We start from the raw sequence: 24,410 nt of genomic DNA, 5'->3' as shown, positions 1-24,410 counted from the left end.
AGCGTAGTCGTCAAAAGATTTCAAGTTCATACTCGGACAAACAGTTTTCATGTGTTTAATTTGTGGTCATAATTCATCTCATGTTCGGCGGTGGTGAGATTCCTGCATTCCTCGAGAAGGCAGGTTCTCACTGTTCGACGAAACCCTAGAATGTAAAGTTTCGGTCTTGAGTATAGCCATCTTATTACATCTTTTATTTAGTATTTTACTTACACCTTTATTTCTTCGCCAAGTTGGACAAGCTTGAAGTTAAAATAATTGTTTTTTTATCTTTAGTTCTGTTTGGTTAAGCAATATTTCTGTCATCATTTGTTTGAAATTAGAAAGAAGAAGACACATGTTATTTAACTGCAAACTAGAACTACTCGTGGAAGAAGAGTAACTCCTGAATAAAGAATCTACTGGCTACAACGGTGGTTGGTTTATATTTAATTTTAAAATTAAGATAAGATAAAAAGAGCTGTAAAATTAAGATTTAAATTTGCGAGCGTATTGTAATAAAATAGTGTTCTTAATTAAACTTGATTTGGATATTGACTACATATCAATTATGCCTTATTTCCCTATTTGGCTATATATATGGTCAATGTAAATAAATGTTTGTATCGTAATAGCCTCGCAGAATTTTGTTCGAAAAAAAGAAAGATTGTTACAGTACAACAAAACCCAAAGAAAATATAAATTGTACAGATTTTTTATAAGTAATATAAACTAGATATATAAAATGAAAATACATATTTTTTTCTCGCGTCTCATTAAATATTACATTTATGAGTAAAAAATTCATATATTTTAATTTCACTTTAAAATATAAAGATAAAATGGACAGAACCATTTCAATATTATTTTAAAACTTTAATTATATTCCTTGTTACAATTGTATTCAGTATAACGTTCTATTGTTCTAAATCTGAATCCATTTGTTTAACAAAAATCAATAAAGTATTAAACAATGTATATGTAAATAAATATTATTTGTATATAATTTATATTCGTAAACAAACAGCATTAAATTGAAATATTTATTTTTGTATCATTATTAATATATATTTAGATATTATAATACAAACATTATTGAGTCAGACGATTTGTGGTCTTGTCTTTGACAGACTAAATACCATATATTTTAAGGAGAAATAAATCATATTATGATTCTTTAATGTGTTTTTTATTTATTAAACCACAGACAAAACGTTTGATAAATCCAGTGGTATCTTAATTCGCGGCAACGTGACGTAGTTAATATAAAAACGACATTATATATAAAAAATAGACAAAATTTAAGCTACTCTACACAATATATTTCGTTACATAGACATTTAGTAAAAAAATACAGAGTATAAATATTTGCTCAAATATATTTTTTTATTCAAACTATTAATAGAGATGTTCCATTCCATAATGTCTGCTAATCCCATTGTAGTTGATACGGATCTCTTATTAAATAGCCACTTTAGATACTATAGATACCGCAAGGAGTAAAACACTATCTGCAACGTCATGCCGTCCACTGGACTATGTAAGATTACCTTTGCGCTTATAGTATTGGGTCATTACGTATATATATTACCTTCAAACCAAAACACAATGATACAAAATGTACACCCACTGACACAATTAATCGCATTATGCGCATAAACATACCATTGAAATTACCTTTTATAATAATTATAATATGAGACAACATCACATATTAGGTTGGGGAAAAAGTCTTTTCGCATATAGTATGTATGAACTTGTAATAAAATCTCTTTGGCTATACCATTTGTTTATGGCTGGTTTTGGTATCATTAAAAAGTTTTAATTTTAAAGAAGGCACTTCCAAATTCAAATTAGGAATTTGTGTGATTTTCATTTGTTTTTGTTGTTGTTAAAATGAGTGAATCGAAAGAAGAAATTCGATACATTTTAAAATTTTACTATAAAAAAGGTAAAAATGCAACTCAAGCCGCGAAAAAAATTTGTGATGTTTATGGACCTAATGCAGTATCTGTGAGAGTAGCGCAAGTTTGGTTTAAGCGTTTTCAAGCTGGAAATTTTGATATCAAAGATGCATATCGCTCTGGTCGCCCTGTTACGGACAAAATTGATGCCATTTTTGAAAAATTTTTGAAATATTAGTAGTTACGATGTAGCTGAAGAACTGGCAATTGACCACAAAACGGTTTTGACTCATTTGAATAAAGCTGGGTACACAAAAAAGCTCGATATATGGGTGCCTCATGAACTCACTGAAAGAAACCTAATGAACCGTGTATTCATTTGTGATTCTTTATTACGACGTAATGAAACCGAACCATTTTTGAAGAAGCTGATAACTGTTGATGAAAATTGGATCACATACGACAAGAACGTGCGAAAAAGATCGTGGTCAAAGGCCGGTCAAGCTTCACAGACTGTGGCAAAACCCGGATTAACTCGCAACAAGGTAATGCTGTGTGTATGGTGGGATTGGAAGGGCATCATTCATTATGAGCTGTTACCGCCCGGCAGGACCATCGATTCAGAACTGTATTGCGAACAATTGATGAGATTGAAGCAAGAAATTGAGAGAAAGCGGCCAGAATTGATCAACAGAAGGGGTGTGGTTTTTCACCATGACAACGCTAGACCTCACACATCTTTAGCCACTCAACAAAAATTACGAGAGTTTGGCTGGAAGGTATTAATGCATCCGCCGTATAGTCCTGACCTTGCACCTTCAGATTTTCATCTGTTTCGGTCTCTGCAGAATTCCTTAGGCAGTGTCAGGTTAACATCACGAGAGGACTGCCAAAACCACCTGTCGCAGTTTTTCGATCAGAAGCCCCAAAATTTTTACAGCAATGGGATCATGTCACTACAAACAAGATGGCAAAAAGTTATGGAACAAAATGGCACGTACATACTTTAGTCAAATGTAAATAAACTATAAAAAAAACTTTTTGAATTTTCATATAAAATACGAAGAAACTTTGTCCCCAACCTATTACATTACTCTGATCCCAATGTAAGTAGCTGAAACACTTGTGTTATGGGAATCAGAAGTAACGACGGTACCACAAACACCCAGGCCCAAGACGACATAGAAAACGAATGGTAATCTACATCGAATCGGCCGGGAATCGAACCCAAGCCATAAAAACCGGTGTACACACCACTCGACCATGGAGGTCGTCTATTTATTATTCCTTTATAATTTAAACTATTATTTATCAAAGGTAGCACATGTTATCAGTAATAAAACATAAGCAATAATTTATTTAATATTGTCGTAAAACAATTACAGACCTTATATTAATGTATGATAATAGTTTACTTTGTTCGTACTAACGGGTAAAACATAAGGTTCTATTAGGCCTGAAAGTAAAAGGTTGCCTAAGGGTTTTTATATTCAGTAATAAAACGCACGTGATACACGGCCTCCTTCGCTATTAGACTGCAAAGGTTCTGGCTCAGGTAATAACCTCCGTAACAATATTACACACGTGTACCAAGCGTATTACAAGTCGTTATGGAAACGAATCTTCATAATTTTTACTGTAAAATATTTTGGTATTGTTTATTGGGATTTTTAATTTGTTAAATTTGAACATACTAGTTGAACATACGGTTATATCCGTCGAAATAAGAAAGCTTTACCTTTATCATACATCGCCCTAATTTGACCTCTTCGAGAGCTGAATCGTAATAAGGACCCTATATCTTTTTCAGGGATCCAAATTATTTCCGTAGCAAATTTAATTTAAATCGGACCAACACACACTTATCTTTCTGTGTGTCTGTTTGTTCCGGCTTACTTGTTGAACGGCGAGATCAATGTTGACGGAACTTTCGCTGGCAGACAGCTGATGGAATAAGAAGTAACTTAGGCTACAACTAAACCGTTTTTGTTAAATTCAAACGCATTAAATTCACGGACACAGATAGTACTGATATGAATTAAGAAGATATTTATAATCTCGTCAGTATTACTCTGTTTTACTCGCTATCGTTAAAAATGCCAGTATGTAGTTTTGCATGGTATAGGCATTATAATATAATTAGTAAAACCGCAGTAAATCGTAAATACAAATAACAATCACAAGAATCATTCTTTAATGAAAGGCGTATATTGTTAATAAGTTCATTGATGTCAATGAACTAGTTAAATATACTTTTAAAAATTTGATACTCGTCGTACTTAAGGAGCGTTCAGACTAATGAAGTTTCAAAACTTTTTTAACATAAAAATGTCAGTTGAATTATGTTTTGATAAAATCTTGCACAAGATAGGGGATGCTTTGCTTTTAATTTAAAAGTAAATTAAACTTTAGTTAACAATCTTCTTTATTGCAGGAATTTAAGCTTATGTATAATATATTTTGATTAACTCACATTATCAAGATAAAAAATCAATTAAAATACACTTTATTCAAATATTCTTTTACAAGCACTTCTGAGTCGTCATTTAAAAAAACAATTAGGTGACGCTACCCGTTGCGGCGGTTCCGAACCGGTAGTTCGTAATGTAGATTCTACCGAGAAGAAACGGCAAGTAAAAAAGTAACTCTATAGATATTCTTTTGGAACATTTATAATATAAAGTGATGTTAGTTAAATATGTGTATAGTTTATTCTGTCTGGAAGTTAACAAGAATAAGCTCCTGCGCTTTTTACCATCTATACATATAATCTTATATTGTTATCGAATTGTATGATTAAAAGATACCATTAATTTGTAATATGAGTTTTTTTATGGTATACGTTTGCGGACGAGCATGTAGATAACCCGATGGTAAGTGGTCACCATCACCCATAGACAATGAAGAAATATTAACTATTCCTTACATCGTCAATGTGCCACCAACCTTGGGAACTAAGATGTTATTTCTCTTGTGCCTGTAGTTACACTGGTTCACCCACTCACTCACTGGAGTGTTCCATTTGTTTAAATAACAAATTTAATTAGATTTTAATTTTACTATCTAAATCTTTATTATACGTATGTGAAAAATTAATATCATATAACAATAAACATTCATTAATCAGTTATAAATGGTTCTTTCTTAAAGTTTTAAAAATAATGGATCCTTTTAAAGGTGCAGGTGCGGACAGCGTCCGCGATGTGTTTGTTATCAAATGCATTTCGCCTCTAGCATGTTTTTAAAAAGGCACCCAAGTTACAGGAAATTATAATTATCGTATAGAAATTTAATAAGTATAGATTTACACTTATTAATTGTCATATTAAAAACTAACACAGCTTCGGGAAATAAATCTTTTTGATCTGAAAATAACCGGAATTATGATTTTAATGCTAATTTTATTTTGTCAGTGTTTAATTCTTTAAATATTAATTTTGAAATAAATGGCCAAAATGCGATCGTTTCTTTCGCAAGGTGTGCTTTCATCAATGAACTTAATTATATAACGATTTGCACAGAAGCCTTATTTTGCATTTTTCATTTTACAACCGACTTATTTTATACCCTTTACTGGGATCCTGTCGTAAAACCGTAAAAAATTCTCCACAAAAGAGTTACAACTTGGTTACAACTCCATGCAGTTGAGTAAAAGGAGTAGTTATTTTATGTACCTTATAACTATGTGTATCTATTTTTTATAATTCTACCTACCTATCTAAAATATTACTTGATGGGGTTTTGTGCAAGACCGTCTGGGTAGTTACTAGCCATTCAACAGCAGCAAGAGAATGGTTTTTAAAGCACATGAATCAGCGGTTAATATTCCTAGACCTTCCTGGCTATCAAGCAATCAATCAATCAATCAAAATACACTTTATTCTAAACATTGAATATTATGTGCGTGTGTGTGTGCGTGTCAGTGAGCGCGCGTGTGTGTATGAGTGAATGAGTGCGTACGTGTGTGTCAAATACATGGATGTATGTGTAAAGTTTTTAGTTAATCTAATAAACTGACCTCCTCCATATACTTTAAATGTACCAAATTAACTGTTTACTAATTGAATTTTACAATTTTTTTTAACGATCAAATATTTTGTTCCATGTGTTAGTATTTAATTGTGATAATCAAGAAAATATCTAATGAAACTTTCAGAAAGAATGCAACGATTTCAAACAAAGCACACAAAGTTAATTATTGCTGTTTATGGATTGTGACTTTGTATTTGTGAGAATATTTGAAATAAAAACATAAATTTACTGTCGGTTGCCTTATAAAACTTGAAATTACAAAGTTTCGGGAATTCCTTCCTTGATCACAAATTTGTATTTCGGAGTCACGGTAAAGTAAAATTTAAATAGAAATGCTGAAAGTCGCTTTCCCGGGAAAATGTTAACACCTCTGTAATCTTTGTCGTAATTTAGATGAAGATTTTCGTTTGCCTTTTTAAAAGTATGGATAAAATATTTACGGTCGTAATTAAATGTCAAATAGAAATAGCTAGATAAGAAAAGTAAATTTAAAGGTGATTGACGTAATTTTTGTTTGTTTATTTATTAATTTGCATAATTGTAATCAACAGCATTTAGAATTATGTTTACAAATATCATTGTCATTTTACTATAATGAAAAATATCTTACGGCTACTTAAATTTAACATTTAAAATGAATACATTCGAAATGTGATGATAAATGAAGTCCAATTTTTTATAACAATATTTTAAATGTGTCTCATTAAAAATGAGAAAGTGCGTTTGATTATTATTTTTAAAAAAGAGGAATTGAACGATGAAATTTTACACGTAGATAAGTTTATACATTTCCATTTAATATATATTAATTATTATTATTACAAGGAAGGAAATCTGTTTGTCTGTAGCCATTGTACGAATAAGAGAAAACAAAATTATAATTTTCTTTGTTATAATTTACTTATATATTTGACTTTATAATTATACAATAAAAGGTTAAAGGTCAAATGAATATAACTCTCATTATTTAAATATTTTAAAAATGAAACGAATACTCCATTTAATATTTAACGATTATAGTTTGTTGTAAGTTCAAGTAAAAAAATTGTTATTTTTATTCATTTGGAAGTTCATAAGTGGCCTTTATATGAATTGAAGTTGAATTAATATTTTATTAATTGTTTGGTGAATTTAATTTCAATTTCATACCGATCTAAAATTGGTAGGGTGTCCTACCACCACGTAATACATTCGTCAATATGTAACTTTATGCAAATTTCGAGACTTGTTTAAACTATTCACTGTATCCTCAAGGGTATAGTTTCCTTCGCCGCAGCCCATATATCAAGTAATAGTTATCTCAGAGTCTGACAGTGATGGATGTGACCTAAACAATACGGCATCTTCATTTCGAAATATTATTATTATTCATAACGAAGCGTACGTCAAACTTTGGTGAATTTTAAAAATTCTATTTTCCAAATACAACTGGAACGGCAACGCTCGCTATTGAGACTGGTTTCCAGCTTCGTTAGCTGTATGTTTACTTTCGTCTTTGGTTCAAATTCGTTTTTAGTGGTTTAGTTTAAAAAAAGAATAGAAAAAAACGTTTAAAATTTTTAATTGACGTTGAATAAATTGTTTTATGGGTAAACGTTATGTAATTATACCTTTTCATACGAAGATTGTAACGTGGGTATAATAAAAATGACGGATCCATACGAGCAAATAGTGAAAGTGACCGAACATTTGTGTATCTTTTGGTGATACGTCATCAATTAAAAATTCGATTCCTATAATTTAGACGGCCAAATTCACATGAAATAAAAATATTATGAAACATTTTTTAATTGAATATTCCGCACTAAATGTAATTATTATCAAGAACAAAATATTATACCTCCACGCTCTTTATGTTATCACTACATAGTATAAATAAAGTCGCTTTTTCTGTCCCTATATCCATATGTATTGTTAAATATTTAAAACTACGCAACGCATTTTGATGCGGTTTTTTTTCAATAGATAGAGTGATTCTAGTCGAAGGTTTTTGTATATAAAACATGGACAATATTGTAAAGAAACTCTGATAATTTTAGAAGTTTTTAATGTAATATCGTAAATAAACAAATTCTGTAGTACATTTAGTAACACCCGCACCCGAGCGAAGCTGGGACGGGTCGCTAGTCTATTGATAATTTTCGTAACAACAATGTTCACAATGAAAGCACCGAAGCAATTAGGCACTAATTTCATTATTTCCGTCAAGCATTTCAATAACCTAGGTATACTGTTATGTGCTATATGATCGTATAATGATATGTTTTAATAAACTAATTATATATTATTTTTATATGATAGGTTGACGGATGGGCAAATGGGCCACCTGATCATAAAATTAAGTAAAAAGTAAAGTAACAGCCTGTAAATTACCCACTGCTGGGCAAAGGCCTTCTCACCCATTAAGGAGAGGGCTTGGAACATATTCCACCACGCAGTTCCAATGCGGGTTTGAGGAATGCACATCTGGCAGAATTTCGATGACATTAAACACATACAGGTTTCCTCACGATGTTTCCTTCACCGCTGAGCACGAGATGAATTATAAACACAAATTAAGCACATATATATACTGGTGCTTGCCTGGGTTTGAACCCGAAATCATCGGTTAAGATGCACGCGTTATAATCACTGGGCCATCTCAGCTCTCACTCACATGATGATAAGTTCATCTCAACCCAGACATTAGCATGCATTGTTTACAGTGGCTCACTTACATCAAACCGGAACATGAGAGTATTAAGAAGTGCTGATTGTCATAAGAATATCTGAAGTGTTTCTACAGAGACCGTCTTGCAGAAAGCCATATAATTAAGTGGACCAACAATATATATATGAGTTTTAAGCTTTTTTACGTTTACTTCATGGGTAGGCAAGCGGTTTTCCTGATTTAATTCCTTCAGATTTCCTTTCATTATCAGGCGGAAAGAACGACAGTGCCTTGATGTTACTGCCCACTTATGAACTTGTTTCCGTACAGGCTCCACAATTAATTCGTGTTGAGTTACGTTGATTTTCCGTAATTAATTTTTATTCAATTAACATGAAGTTTTAAAATATCGGAGATTATTAATAATAGAGTTTCTTGGTTCTTCTCGATCGGTATTGAATTTTCTTTACATTTATTAGTTATTATGATGATCCAATAGCTTTTTTAGAATTCCAAATTCCTTTTCAATTTTGAATCACTGCTATTCAATACATACACACAATTATTATTATTACATATATGGAGATGAACTTATTATTAGATTAATTAACATTTAATTCAAACTTTGTGCATTTATAAAGAAACATTGTTAAAGTTTTATATGTATGAAAATTAAAACATCCTTTTAAAATCTAATTCGTATGTAATTGGATTCCTGAGCAATATCTTAAAGAATACGATCTCTTAAACGTGCGCTCTGGAATACTAAACTAAGCTCACAAGAAGCGAAATTAAAACCTGCGGTTACTGCTGCGGAGCCAAGAACTTCAATTTATATATGTACATGTACATGTGCATTTTAGGTACGACTTCATGTCTTCTATAAAATATAGTGATGAACATACAAACAGAAATGAAAACAATTTGTTCTTCATTTACTTACGAGACAAAAATCTACACTATTTCAAGAAACAAATTATTTCGGTTCGATATATTATTATTATTATTACTATTATTACTTATTCATTTGTGATTATGATTGATATTATTTTTGTTACATTTTTAGGCAGCCATATTAGCTATTGATGATATGTGTTTACCACTAAAGAAATAATGATTTTCTCTCCCTTTCCATTATATTCAATGCGCTACCATAGCATTGGGGGCTAATATATTATTGGCTCACTACTACAATACTAAGAAATGCTTTTTATTAGTCGAGTGTCTGATGAGTAGTTGCACCTAATCTTTACAAAAGCCTTATTCAACTGAATTATTTTTCAGCTTGAAAGAAAAACGTCATAACAAAATTGCATTACTTAAGAATGTTCTTAATATAACTACACGATAATATACGTGTTTAATCTAATAAGAGGTAGAGAACCGTATCTCCTTCACAAGATAAGCTTCTACTCAGCTGTGGGATATTTATCGCTTTTCGCTTACTTATCACACGTGTACTGAGAACATCTCCACGTTTAATTAATTACCTTTGTCTCGAGGCAAGCATTACCGTGATGTTATTTACGATTTAATTATTAGAAATATATTATTAATAGACTTGTATCACAAATATTATTATACATGCAAGTCCTGACTGACTGATTCATCATCGCTGAACGTAAACTGTTCAAGTTAGGGCCTTGAAATTTGGTGAGTAGGATCGATTTATTATGTAGACACCCACTAATATTGGAAATTCAATCCATAAGAAGATGAAATAGGGTTTGAAATTTCAGGTAGTATAAGCATTTTCCACACGAGCGTATAAGTATGTATGTATATGAACTCGTTATCATTTCACCTGAGGTCGTGGGTTTACGGCGACGAGCATATAAGTGAACCAATCCTGCTCTGCCATCTTCTTCTGTATATGACATTCTAAGCAATGAAAGGAGGAATAGATTATACACTATTGCCAAAGGAAAGCTATGCAATAGATTCGTCCACAGTTCAATAATTTTCCAGGCATACACTCCGACGAGTACTTTGCGACGAAAAGGTGACTGAGCGCACTCAATCATTTAGACATCAGTCTACTGAGGCAATCAGTAAAATATAGAAGCAGGATAAAACAATTATTACATCAATGACCCAGTTTGCTAACTTAGTGCAATACATTAAATTACATACTGTAATGATAGCGCATAACCTGCATTTATATTAAGTGTGCTTTACACTAACGATATGATAAAACGTCTTTATATAAAGAATTTTACTTTTAAATTAATTTATCATACAAGGCTGAAACGTCTAAACAACACTTTCGAAGACAAAACTAAACATTATTGAAATAATATTTAGTATTTAAACAAACCATTATTATAAATTCAATACCTAACAGAATTCATTGACCAAAATTAAGGTATTACCAAAATTAGCTTTAATTCACTTGTACCAAGTAACAAGGTAAAACATTGTTCATGAATAAATCATTAACTAAGTTACAAATTGGCGCCGTTTTGGTTAAATAATGTAAGCTTGTGTAAATAGAGTTACTGATTCTGTTTGATGAGTTGCTTTGTCCTCGTGTCGCAAGACAACTGAATACATAAAAATATAAGCCATTTAAGGCCGTGTCAGTCGGTTTAATATATTTTAAATTAGTACTCGTTTTTAATAATGGTCAAGTAATGTATTACAGAAAATACATTCGATGTATAATTAATTTAATTAAGAGTCGAGATGGTCCAGTGATTAGAACGTGTGTGCATCTTAACCGATGATTGCGGGTTCAAACCCAGGCAAGCACCGCTGATTCATGTGCTTAATTTGTCTTTATAATTCACCTCGTGCTCAGCGGTGAAGGAAAACATGGTGAGGAAACCTGCATGTGACAAAATTTATAGAATTTCTGCCACATGTTAATTCCACCAACCCACATTGGAACAGCGTGGTGGAATATGTTCCAAACCTTCTCCTCAAAGGGAGAGGAGGCCTTTAGCCCAGCAGTGGGAATTTACAGGCTGTTGTTGTTGTTGTATCATTAATTCATCAGTAGCTTCTCCTTATAAAGAATGCAAATAATATATGTATACTTTCTATTTTATTAATTCGTATTATTTAATGAAATATGGTTATCAAGTTCATTATTATGTTAAACGTTTTTATATAAATATATTGAAAATCTCTTCATTTTGAGTCATAAACCTTTGCGGGATAACGTAGAATATCTAAACAAAGTCAGTTCGTGATTATCGGATGAACGTATACAGGCCAAAAAAACAAAGAACTATTCGTTTTTAATAATTATTATTTCTTTTTTTATCCGTCATAGCTCTTTTACTGATCTACTTTTATAAATATTACAGCGATTTATTTTAATGAGAAATGTTTTTATAGAAATCGCTCATTACGTTACAAAAAACAACCAAATATTCGAGTTGGAATATGTCTGATTATAATAGAGTTACACATGACACTACTTACTGACTAAAATTCAACGCATAGACGAAATCGATTGATCTAACTTGAAATGTCACACAAAATTTTCTCGTGGATTTTAGGTTTATGTTAATTACACATTGAAAGATGGTTGTTAAAGCATTTTATAAAAAAAGTACATCACCTAAGAGATCAGTAAATAAAAGAGGATGAAACTTAGAATAAAAGTTTGTATGATGTTTATGAATGAAAAAATGTTCTTACAGCCTTGGGAAAAATTGTTTATTTATTATTATTTATATTTCCCTTTAATTTAAAGTAGAGGACAAATATTTCGATGGTAGCCATTCTTTGATGTTGGACATCTTTAGAGCATAGGCATGTGCATAGGCAAATGTCGCCAATTCCTTACTCCCAAGGAACGATGGAAAATGTACAGACTGTAAATTTCCCACAGCTGGGCTAAGGCCGAGGAGAAGAGAAGGAGAGCCGAGCCGAGTACAAGATTAATTATAAACACAAATTAAACACATGAAAATTCAGTGGTGCTTGCCTGGATTTGAACCCGCAATCATCGGTTGAGAGGCACGTGTACACTAGTACATCTCGGCTCTTTGATGAAACGGTAATGCGAAACTTTATTTAAATTTAGAAGCATGAAGATTGTAGTGCTCTCAACTTTCCACCTCGATATTGCTTTTGGGATATTCTGGCTCTTCAGGTTCTTCGTGATCGAATCGATGTCGAATGGAGTTTAACAATGCAAATATCTCAAGAAAGACAGGACCAATGATCAAGTCTCATATTCATTGCAAACTATCGTAAACGAATCAATACTGTTTATTAGCATGAACAGATTTCGTATTTTAGGGCAGTTGTAGCTAAATAAATAACGTATTATTTTTCCACACATACTCTAACAGCATGAACTTTTTGGAACTGACAAGTCTTGTTCAGAAGTAGTTAAAAGTTCATCTGTACCACATTATTTACTAGAACACATCGATGAGTTTTCATTCATCCTCAGATATGTTAATAGGGATTTACTAACTTTTTCCAATACGACAACACTGGTAAAGTAATTAGGACTGCCTCCTAAAGTAATTATTCTTATATAAATCTATCAGACTTTAATCCAAAGGGCTGAAGGTTTTCGGTCGAGATCATTTAAACTTTTTTCATTAAAATTTGCCGATTTTTTTTATAAAATCAAGCAAAAGTTTGATAATAATAAATAAATATAAATGTATACATTATGTAATCAAATGTAAGTTATATTTTATTTATGTTAATAAATATACTTGGACGTAGGTATTGAAATAGATTCGTTCGAAATTGCGCACGTTAAACATGCATTAAAAAAAAACCAACATTAAATTATAGAGGTAGAGGACGACCAAGGAAACGATGGATGGGTTGTGTGATGGACGATATGATTAGAAAGAATGTTACTTGTGAGATGACGTCTGACAGAGAAGTATGGAAGGAGAAGACATGCTGCGCCGACCCCAAATAAAATTGAGAAAAGGACAGGAGGATGATGTATATATTTATTTATATAGTTATGACGAAAAGTACTTTCAGAGTCATTATTAATAGAAATTTACAAGTGCACGAAATGTATAAAAAATGATTATGACATTAAAATTTCTTCAAAGAAGAAAATATCAGAAATTAAGCTTACGAACATGCTATCTGTTGCAGTCGAATGACGTTATTGATTTTATTTTAAGTTAACACAGTTGAATATCGAAAATTCAATAAACAGAGATGCTAATATTTGGTTATTCACAAAACAATGAACGCAAGTGCGTTGCTGTAATTAACCAATTGTTGACGGCCATTGTTAGTTATTATACTCGTATGATGCAAGGCCGTCTGGGCAGGTACCACCTAATGATGTATTTACGATATATTCTGCTGCCAAACAATACAGGAATTGTTGTGTTCCAATTTGAAGGATGAATGAGCCAGTGTTGCTACAGGCACAAGCGACATTACCTCAGAGTTCCCAAGGTTGGTGTGTCATTTTATATTTATTTCACAAAAAATAAATTTGAAAAATTACATGGTTGAACTAAGACAGTATATGTATCTTTGTGTATAATCATCAAACGAAATATAAATCAGGCACTCGCTATCCAAGCTTGCTCAATAACCTGTGTTAAGGATAGTAGTGGTGATAATGTAATATATTATTAATATTTCTTACAGTGGTAAGTACACACATGACAAAAGAAAAAAAATCTTTAAAATGCTAAGTATATGCGTGGATGCAAACTTGTATTTATTATTAAAGTCCTTTCAATATGAAGCAAACGTCAGACTATTTTTTTATCAAGCTTAAGTCTAAGAGTTGATTGGTCTAACTTACCACCAATTAAATTTGACTATACCCACTATCCTAGTGTTAAATCATGTATTATGATGCACTGATACATTTGCTAAGTTAAATGTAATTATAATTATGATTTTAGAGAAGTTGTTTTAAAATTTACAGTAAGACTAGCTGCAGCTATTTTATAAATATTTTCAATATCTAGGTGGGTATAGTTTCAGAGATTGCATGATTTATAAGTGAGTGGTTTTTCGCTTTTATATATATGTATGGTTTAAAAATAGCTTTATTACGTTTTGTATTGATTGAATATGTATCAAAACTGGGTTTTCTATATACACTTTACTTAGAAGTTTATTAATATTTATGTTGTATTAATTTTTATTTTGTCATATATGATGGTCAAATATCACGTCCTTAAGTATCGATAGTAATTCACCAGTCACCCTGTATATAATTAATTTGTAATATTATTTTTTTTTTAATAAAAAATAGTATACTATTTATATTGTTTAGTTTCAGAGATTGCATGATTTATAAGTGAGTGGTTTTTCGCTTTTATATATATGTATGGTTTAAAAATAGCTTTATTACGTTTTGTATTGATTGAATATGTATCAAAACTGGGTTTTCTATATACACTTTACTTAGAAGTTTATTAATATTTATGTTGTATTACTTTTTATTTTGTCATATATGATCGTCAAATATAACGTCCTTAAGTATCGATACTAATTCACCAGTCACCCTGTATATAATTAATTTGTAATATTATTATTTTTTTAATAAAAAATAGTATACTATTTATATTGTTTCGTTAAATTTCAGTTCATTTAGCGTTTAGATTTTTAAGTTATTATTTTATAAGCGTAAACCAAATACCGTCATATGCAATAAATATATTTTTTACAATTTTTAATGAATATATTTCATTTAATTTCGTTTAAATAGTTTAAGTGTCGTATTCAAGAAATTAAACTAAACAGGCCTATACTAAATTAGTTTCATTTGTTTGCGGTAGGGAAGGATAGTAGCTGAAGTTAGTCTAAGGCTAAATCGACTTCATTGTACGAAGTTAACATTCTACCGAAACTAATTAATTTAATGTAATTAAATCATTTGTTAGATTAAGGTGTGTTATTTGGCTTGTTATTTACCTAATGAGTGTCTTTATATAAAACAACAATAGAGTTATTGTCTTTGACGAAAAATAAAATATTTAACGACTTATTTTTATTTACGTGTGATTTGAACATTGTTGATTTGGCATTTAGTTGGGTTAGTAATATAGTATCGAATTATGAATTATTATTTACAATAATAACGAGTACCCGTTTACGTAATACGTACATTGTATGCAGTGTAAAGATATCACCAGTTCAAAACGTCAATTTGACTGAGAAGAGTAAGAAACTCATTTGTTACTTTTTAGAATTCTAGCAATAATCCCTTTAACATATAATCACAACTTGTGTACGGAAAGTACGTCAAGCTTGGTCGTTCATCCGACTTAGCTGTCAAAGCAAATGCTGCTCGCTTTGTACATAGATCGGTTTACAGAAATAAGTGTCGTGATCGTATGACGTCAAAACTCAAACTTATCATATCAACGCCATATCCGATTGGCGATCTATAAAAATATTATAATTAAATGTTTCTAAAATGTAATCTACTTGAAGAAAATGAATAAAAAAAAAACACGAACCGCGAGCGACAACTAGTTTTTATAAAATACAAATATAAGGCATTTTTTCTGTTTGTATACACGCTAAGGATAATCTCCTATATAAATATTAATGTAGCTGTGTATTTAATCCTATAGCTAACATAAGCTATAGGCTAACAAGGTTTAGAGCCTGGGTCAGCGTTTAGGTTTATCTCTGAAAGCAATATGGCCTTCCAGATACACATATAAAAGGGTCAAATGAATATCATTTTTATATTTTAGTGTAAGTATTCAGTTTTAAAAAAATATAATCTAAAAAAAAACCTGTATAGTGACAAATTGTATATAGAACACAGTAGTTGTAGTTATATTACTAGTTGTCGCCCGCGACTCCACTAGCGCCAAAAAAGTGTTTTATGAAATTCGGTTCAGTGATTGGCCAGTGAAGATTAAATAGAAAAAAAAATGTAAGTTATCATATGGTAATAGCTTACAGGAAATGTCCTATTGTTGCGTAATGCTCTCCTTTCTCTCGAAGAGAAGGTTTGTAGCTGATTACACTATACTGTTTCAAAGCGGGTGTGTGGATTTTCACGTTCTTTATAAGATTCTTATTTATCATAAACAAAAATTAAGTCTAGAGAAACAATAGATTTGTACCCGCAATCCTCGCTTAACAGTAACATGTTTTAACTCTTGTGCCATTCCTGATCTGTAATGTAATTTTATTGCATAACACAATATTTTGTAATGTCGTTAGTTTATCTAAAGGATAAGTGAAACCCTTTAATTATCGAGACGACGGTCATAACACATAGTTCAATGACCGTGCAAGGAATATTTAATATACCTGACATCTCTAATATCTACGGACATTTTAGTGATAATCACAAATTGGACAGCAGTAATCATTAACACATGCTGATGTGTATATAAAATATATTTAGTTCAAATTAAATTGTATTTTTTAAAAGAGTTTCTGCAATTCGTGTAATAGGTAGGTTTATGTTAAATATTTAAAGAGTTGACATACTTATTCCTAGTAGAGCACAGCGAAGTTTCAGGCGTTCCACAATGTGTTTATCGCTCATTCAGGAGAACGATTCGTATAATGAAATTTCCTCTTTTATAGCCCATGAATTTAAGACAAAATGAAACTCCGAATCTCTGCTAATGGCGTGTTACCACGTAATGTTGTATGTGGAGCAAGACTGGCTTAATCTAAAGTAACGGAATCTTTAGTACATAGTACGAATATAAAAAAGTTACGTCCATAAACTTCTATCTACAGCCGATATTACAACAAACTAGAGATTGATGTTATCAGTTTGTATTATAATTTTCGTGAGAGATTTATATATACAGTTTCACCAGTTTATAGAATATATTAATTAAATTATACTTATATTTATTTTGTAACTGTGGGTCGCACGTGTTTTTTTTTTTAATTTCGAAAACATTGTCATGTTTTATTTTGATTGAATGTCAATGTGGGCTGAAGAGTCGAGATGGCCCAGTGGTTAGAACGCGTGCATCTTAACCGATGAATGCGGGTTCAAACCCAGGCAAGCACCGCTGATTCATGTTCTTAATTTGTCTTTATAATTCAACTCGTACTCGGCGGTAAAGGAAAACATCGTGAGGAAACCTGCATGTGACAAATTTCATAGAAATTCTGCCACATGTGTATTCCACCAACCCGCATTGGAACAGCGTGGTGGAATATGTTCCAAACCTTCTCCTCTAAGGGAGAGGAGGCCTTTAGCCCAGCAGTGGGAATTTACAGGCTGTTGTTGTTGTGGGCTGAAAACGTCTTTTCACGCTATTTAATTTTGGTTTATTGTTTAGGCAGCCATATCTATCAGCCATGTGGCCAGTAACTTCCGTTCTTAAATTAATTCTTTGTTCAATTATAAAAATGTAATAAATTGCAATCAAGAATCCTCTCTATTCTGCACATCTACTGGAACTCTTAAAAATGAGATGATAAACGATTTTTAATCTACAACTATCGTACCAATTATCGGTGAGGTTCGTAAAACACACGATCATATTATTACTATATTTTCTAAAACGTGTGCTAGTTGGATTCTGAGAATTAAAGCTATCGAGATCATAGGTAAAGCGTAGCTTTAATTTAACTTGTGGTGTTTGTTTGTTTCGATCAAATCTTGCAAACCGAAATGGAAACACTTCATCTTAACTTACGAAGTTGAAATTTCACCTTGATTCAATTCTTAAGGTATGTTTATGGTGACTATGACTTGACTTGAGCTAGCATTGGTCAAGTCAACAGAATATATAAAGAGGTATTTTTTAATTTATTTGTTGTGACTGTAAAAGTTTATATATATTTGAAATATAATGCACATTATTTCGAAAATAGCAGTTATGGATTTTTTATATACTAGTAAATATTGATTCTTTTTTCTTATTTAATTAGAACCTACTTAAGCTAATCCAAAAATGATGTAATACAAAATAAAATAATTAAAGAATGTTGTTTTCTCTGAACTGCTTTTTTCAAATGTCAAATCGCTGGCAAAAAAAATAATTAGATAATCACTCATTAAACAAACTCCATAAGGCTAAGGATTTAGAACTTTCGAGTATAAACTAATATAAGCATATTTTAATCTTCGAAAAGCGTTATTAGTTCTCCATGGAATCTCAAATAAATATGATATTGGCTGTTACGTTTTATTGTATGGTTATTTCGATGTTCAATATAGGAGTATATTTCGGGTCGGTTATATTAAGTTACAGCCAACACGATGATAAAGGTTAGACGTAAAGGATGAGGGCTCTTACTGGAGATAAACGTTCTTCCGGAATTAATAATATTATTATGACGCTTTATAAAGGTTTTCTTAAAGTAAGTAACATTTTAAGGTAAATTTAATACCTATGATAAATTTGTAAAGAAAATATTGTGTGGGAACCGGCTGTCATGGCATGTATGGCAAGATGATAAGTAAAGTAACAGCCTGGAAATTTCCCACGGCTGGGCTAAGGCCTCTTCTCCCATTAAGGAGAAGGCTTGAAACATATTCGACCACGCTGTTCTACTTCTGGTTGGTGGAATGCACATGTGCCAGAATTTCGGACAAATTAGACACATGCAGGTCCTCACGATGTTTTCCTTGACAGCCGAGCACGAGATGAATTATAAACACAAATTAGGCACACATATATATATATATATATATATATATATATATATAGTGGTGCTTGCCTGGGCTTGAACCCGAAACCATCGGTTAAGATGTACGCGTTCTAACCACTAGGCCATCTCGGCAAGATGATAATGTTGGTGAAAAAGCAAAATGTTATTGATGATGGCTAAATGACTTATTGGACTTACAAATATATGTCTCTTATTTTATTTATTTATTCGTCGACTTAAAAATAATATTTTATATACGTAACATTCGAGGTGATACATCTTTATAGGTGTAAACAACATTCTAAATTGTACCTTTCTCCAATGATTTGTAAAGTTTTTGTTTTTTCTTTTTGTGTAATACATTAAATAATTGTTTACAATTTAAACATAAAGGCTAGTTTTATAATACCAACATAATAATTACTTCTTGCTATATGCAAATTATCCCATTATATAGACCCATAGACCCTTTAGACCTCCCATAGACCATTAGAGCATCTGGCTACCTATATAAAAAAGTTAACCAAATATGTAATGAGTGTAATTGTACCAGCGAGCATTATAATAAAGATTTTCTTTATACACTTAAACTGATTCCCCATTCAAGACTACAGAAAAGTTTCAATAAATTATACGATTTTCGTCAAATAGGTAATTAGTAAACATTTATCATTTTCACAGTCGACGTGACATTTATCTCTTTACAATTGATGAACGAGTGAGGCTGTGTTATCAATTGTCATCCGAAAATGATAACGAACAATTTTTAATGGTTGTAATTTATTACGTTGCTAAAATTCAAACATACTCAGTATTATTTGAATGTAATCAAAATATCGTTACAGCTTTAAGTACACTAATAATAATCTTTTATTATTTATTATATACATAGGCTACACGGTCTGATGCTAATGTCGGTGACTTTGAGAATTAAGATGTCATATCCTTTGTGACTGTTTTCCGGTTCGAAGGGTCATTGAACTAGTGTATAGTTCAATGACCCTTCGAACCAGAATACAATAATATTAAATATTGCTGTTTGACTGTAAATATGTAAGAAATCGGTGGTAGCTACAAAATTTAATCACCTTGTAATAATAATATATTTGACCCACTATAGGCAAGGAAATTTGTCTGCTTAATATTATTAAGCTGACAAATTTCCATATACCTATTAGTGAAAAATTTTATTCAGGTAAAATAACGTAACGAGAAAAGGTCTGAAATAATTTTAAAATATAAATAAAATGGTTACAATATTAGTCTCAAGATACCAATTCATTTATGAGCTGAAATTTTATATGGAATAACATACTAATATTAATTATACGTTATATTTAATCTAAGTATATTATTCTTTGTCCTAATTACATTAAGAAGAAACTTACCGTAGGAATAGTATATTTAATTAGTAGTCGCCCGCGGTTTCTCTCGCGTTTTAGGGTATTAGTTGACATTTGTTAGGCAAGAAAAGTAACCTATGTCCTTTCTTGAAGTTTAAGTTTGCTTCAAACCTAATTCCATTAAATTCGGTTCAGCGGTTTGGTCTTGAAAGAGTGACAGACAAACAGAGTTACTTTCACATTTATAATATTGATATAGATTAAATAATAATACTAATAAAACTTAATTACTTAGTTTAAGGTGGAAATTAAAAAAACTGGACGTATAATATAATAACACTTTTTTCGTTTTTGTGTTGGATGCGTACAACATCCATATGCCTTTATGCGTACATAGTTATATGGCATAAACAGAGGCAGTGAAAGCGACGTCAGTTACAAGCCCCGTTTACTTGGTCTACCTTGCTTTATAGAAAATCACAGGATGCCAATTATATGTACAAGCTTATAATGCGGAAGTGCTCGCGGAAGTCTACCGGTTCCGGGCGGCCAGAGGAAGAGGCGACTATCCAGCGGACCGTGGCCGCTTTTTATTTTATATCGTGATATTTATACTACAATTTTAAATATTTCTTCAGCGCTTATATCTACAAATTATCATTTGACTCTATCTTTTTAAGTTCCTTTTAAAATAATTGTCTTTTAATAGTAGTTAACCTCTGTGAATCCATTAGGTCCCGGGTTCGATTTCGGCCGAGTCGATGAAGAAAAAGTTCATTAGCTTTCTATGTTGTCTTGAGTCTGGGTGTTTGTAGTAACGTCGTTACTTCTGAATTTGTATAACCAATCTACTTACATTGGGATCAGAGTAATGTATGTGATGTTGTCCAATATTTATTTTTTTAATTTTAATGCTCATGACCGCATGGGAAAGCGTATCACCCGTATATATACATAAAAATTGTAGTGTTTGTAATATTAGAATAGCTCTTTTTACTCACTGCATACAATATATTTACAAGGTACACATACCAAAATAACATTTTTTGCAATAATTGTCTATCTGTCTGTCTTTCTGTTTGTTCCGGCTAATTTGTGGAACGGCTTGACCGATTTTGACGGGATTTTCACTGGCAGATAACTGATATAATAAGGAGTAACTTAGGCCATAATTTTTTTTGTTAAATTTAAACGCGTACAAGGGCGCGGGCACAGCTAGTATGAAATAAAATTAATAAAATCAAGTAATTATGCCGTAGTATATGGGATTGTATTGTCACTAGTATTTAGTGTGTGTTGCGGGGAGTTTTACCGTTTTAATGAAACTCTTCAAAATTCCGTTATATAATTTGACTCGGAAATATAATGGGAATTAAAATAAAAATTATTATTTTATAAAGGCTATTATGAATTTCTAATACAAAAATATTTTAATAAAGAAACAATTGTAATATGAGAACTGTTAAATAATTTCATTTAGTTTTCATAAATTCGCATGAATTTCCGCAAAGGGATTTATGCGAACTCCGCCTTGCTGCTAATCTCATGAAAATTCACGCTCTTGTTCCGTAGCCGTAACTGCAAATGTTACTTGACAAGGGTCAGCAGGGAGATTTCTGGTAAAATAAACACAAGCTCTAAACCATTGATTACTTCAGACGCCATGTTACTATTATGGATTGTTTACCTGAATCGTGGATAGTTGCTTTTTTACATTTTGTATCGTTAGTGACTATGACAAAATATCATACGATTTTTTATCACTATGGAAAGTTCTTGTATTTTTAAGGTACTAAATCAAATTATTTTTGTAAAGTATTTAAAGTAAAGTATCACTTGGTAGTAGGTCTTTGTCCAAACCCGTCTGTTAGGTACCACCCACTCATCAGATATTCTACTGCCAAATAACAGGACTTGATATTGTTGGGTTCCGTTTTGAAAGGAGAGTAAGCTAGTGTACACAGTGTAATTACAGCCACAAGGGACATAACATCTTAGTTTCCAAGGTGGCGCATTGGCGATGAAGGGAATGGTTAATGTTTCTTCAAGCGCCATTGTGTGTGGTGACCACTTATCACCAGGTGGCCCATATGCTCGTCCACCAACATAAAGCAATAAATAAATAACAGCTCGTTAAATTCCCACTACTGAGCAAAGGGCTCGTATATTTTAAGGAGAAGGTTGTAGAATTCGACGCTGCTCCAATGCAGTACCACGTGCAGGCTACCTCACGGCATTTGCATTGAGTCCGTAAATTCAGTAGCGCTTGTCTTGGGTTTAAACTCAGAATCATATATTTAAATTCTCGTCTTGTAATATCACGGCTCCATTAATATTTGTCAAGGAATACTCAAATTAATTCAACTGTCAAATTCTATAATAATATGTTTAAGAGGATAACTTACACGTAATTAAATGTACATATTTAGATAAATATTATTTTTTTCATAAAAATATATTACACTTAAATTAATAGATCTAGACACGCGGTGGCGTGTCAGCCAAGTTCAGGTAACATAATTTATACTTTAATTAATTCAATCATACAATAATAATTGAAAACTGTTACTTATATAACAAAGTATGATATGATGTTAACTTCCTTTTTTTGCAATGAAATAAATTTTTTCTTAGTAATCATTTATTTGGGTTTTATTATTTAATATGATGATTAAGGGAAGCTAAGATTACCAAATAATTTAAGTATAATTAGGATCATGCTTATTCATTCAATATTGACAGATTAAAATGATAAGGGCCTTGGCATCAAATACAACAAAAAGTTTGAAATCGTTAGTGAAACTTAATATTCGCTTCACATTAAAAAGGAAGAGCCGTCAGAAGAAAGTACACAAGACATCTCCATATAATGAATGTTTGTTATAAAAATATCTTTCTTTGATCACTTCCGTGCAAATAATTTGAAAAAAAAGTAAGTCAAAAAAAGATTTTCATTTCATTTGTACTGACAAAAGCTTACAAAAACCAACTAAAGTACAATTCTGATTTCCTCATGCAAAGTACACTTCCTTTTATCTGTTTCAGAACTTTGTCACAGTTAAAACTTTTCACCAAAATTAAAAGGACATTTCGCTAAGTATAGAATAGGTAAGTTTAATTTCTCTGAGCATACCTGAGATAAAATACGGTAAGTATGTCGTGTATATCAGTACAAAGACTACAGGGTCATGTTAAATTCAATTCCCAGAAGTGTTTTCTGGAAACTTCGGGTATAAAACTTACATAACCTATTTCATTATTTCATTAGTAAGAGTACGTTTGATTGTATTGCAAATCAAATATAATTTTCAACGGAGAAGAGTTCTGAAAGATTGGAGGGATTCGGATCGCACCAAGTGTTTTATGAATCGGAATATTTTCATGCACCACGATTCATACTATACTATACTAATCTAAATATGCAGCGTACTGCATATTTAGAGGTACGGTAGGGTAGGACAGTAAGCATTTCTACGCAGTATCTATAAAGCCTTACTGTAGACGCATTTTTAATTAACATATTCTATTTTTGATTTTGAAAGTGTAACAAAATCAATTATATTATTTTACCTATTCGTTTAAATAGACGTCAATGATTTAAAAATCTTTTGTCATATTATAATTATATGTACATATTACATTGTTTTACCGAGATAAAAATATAGTAGAACATTAGACTCTTCTCATTCTATATGAGACTTGCTTGGAAATGGCATACCGTAAAAGCAATTAGAATAGCTAAGCTAAATAAACTTGAGTGTCAGACCTAAGCCCACGCTGCGGGCAATTTAACTGGATTTAGAACTCTTGCTACTAATACCAGACACCAAGGCATCTCTACACATCTAATCATAATTTTCCTTTAGTAGCAAGTCGTTCTGGTTGAATTAAAAGTAACCAATTTTAATTTAACGTCTGTTTGTACATTTTATGTAAACAGCGTTTACA

This window comes from Vanessa cardui, chromosome 13 (genome assembly GCF_905220365.1).
Source record: "Vanessa cardui chromosome 13, ilVanCard2.1, whole genome shotgun sequence".
NCBI lineage: Eukaryota > Metazoa > Arthropoda > Insecta > Lepidoptera > Nymphalidae > Vanessa > Vanessa cardui.
This window is presented reverse-complemented; position numbering follows the sequence as displayed.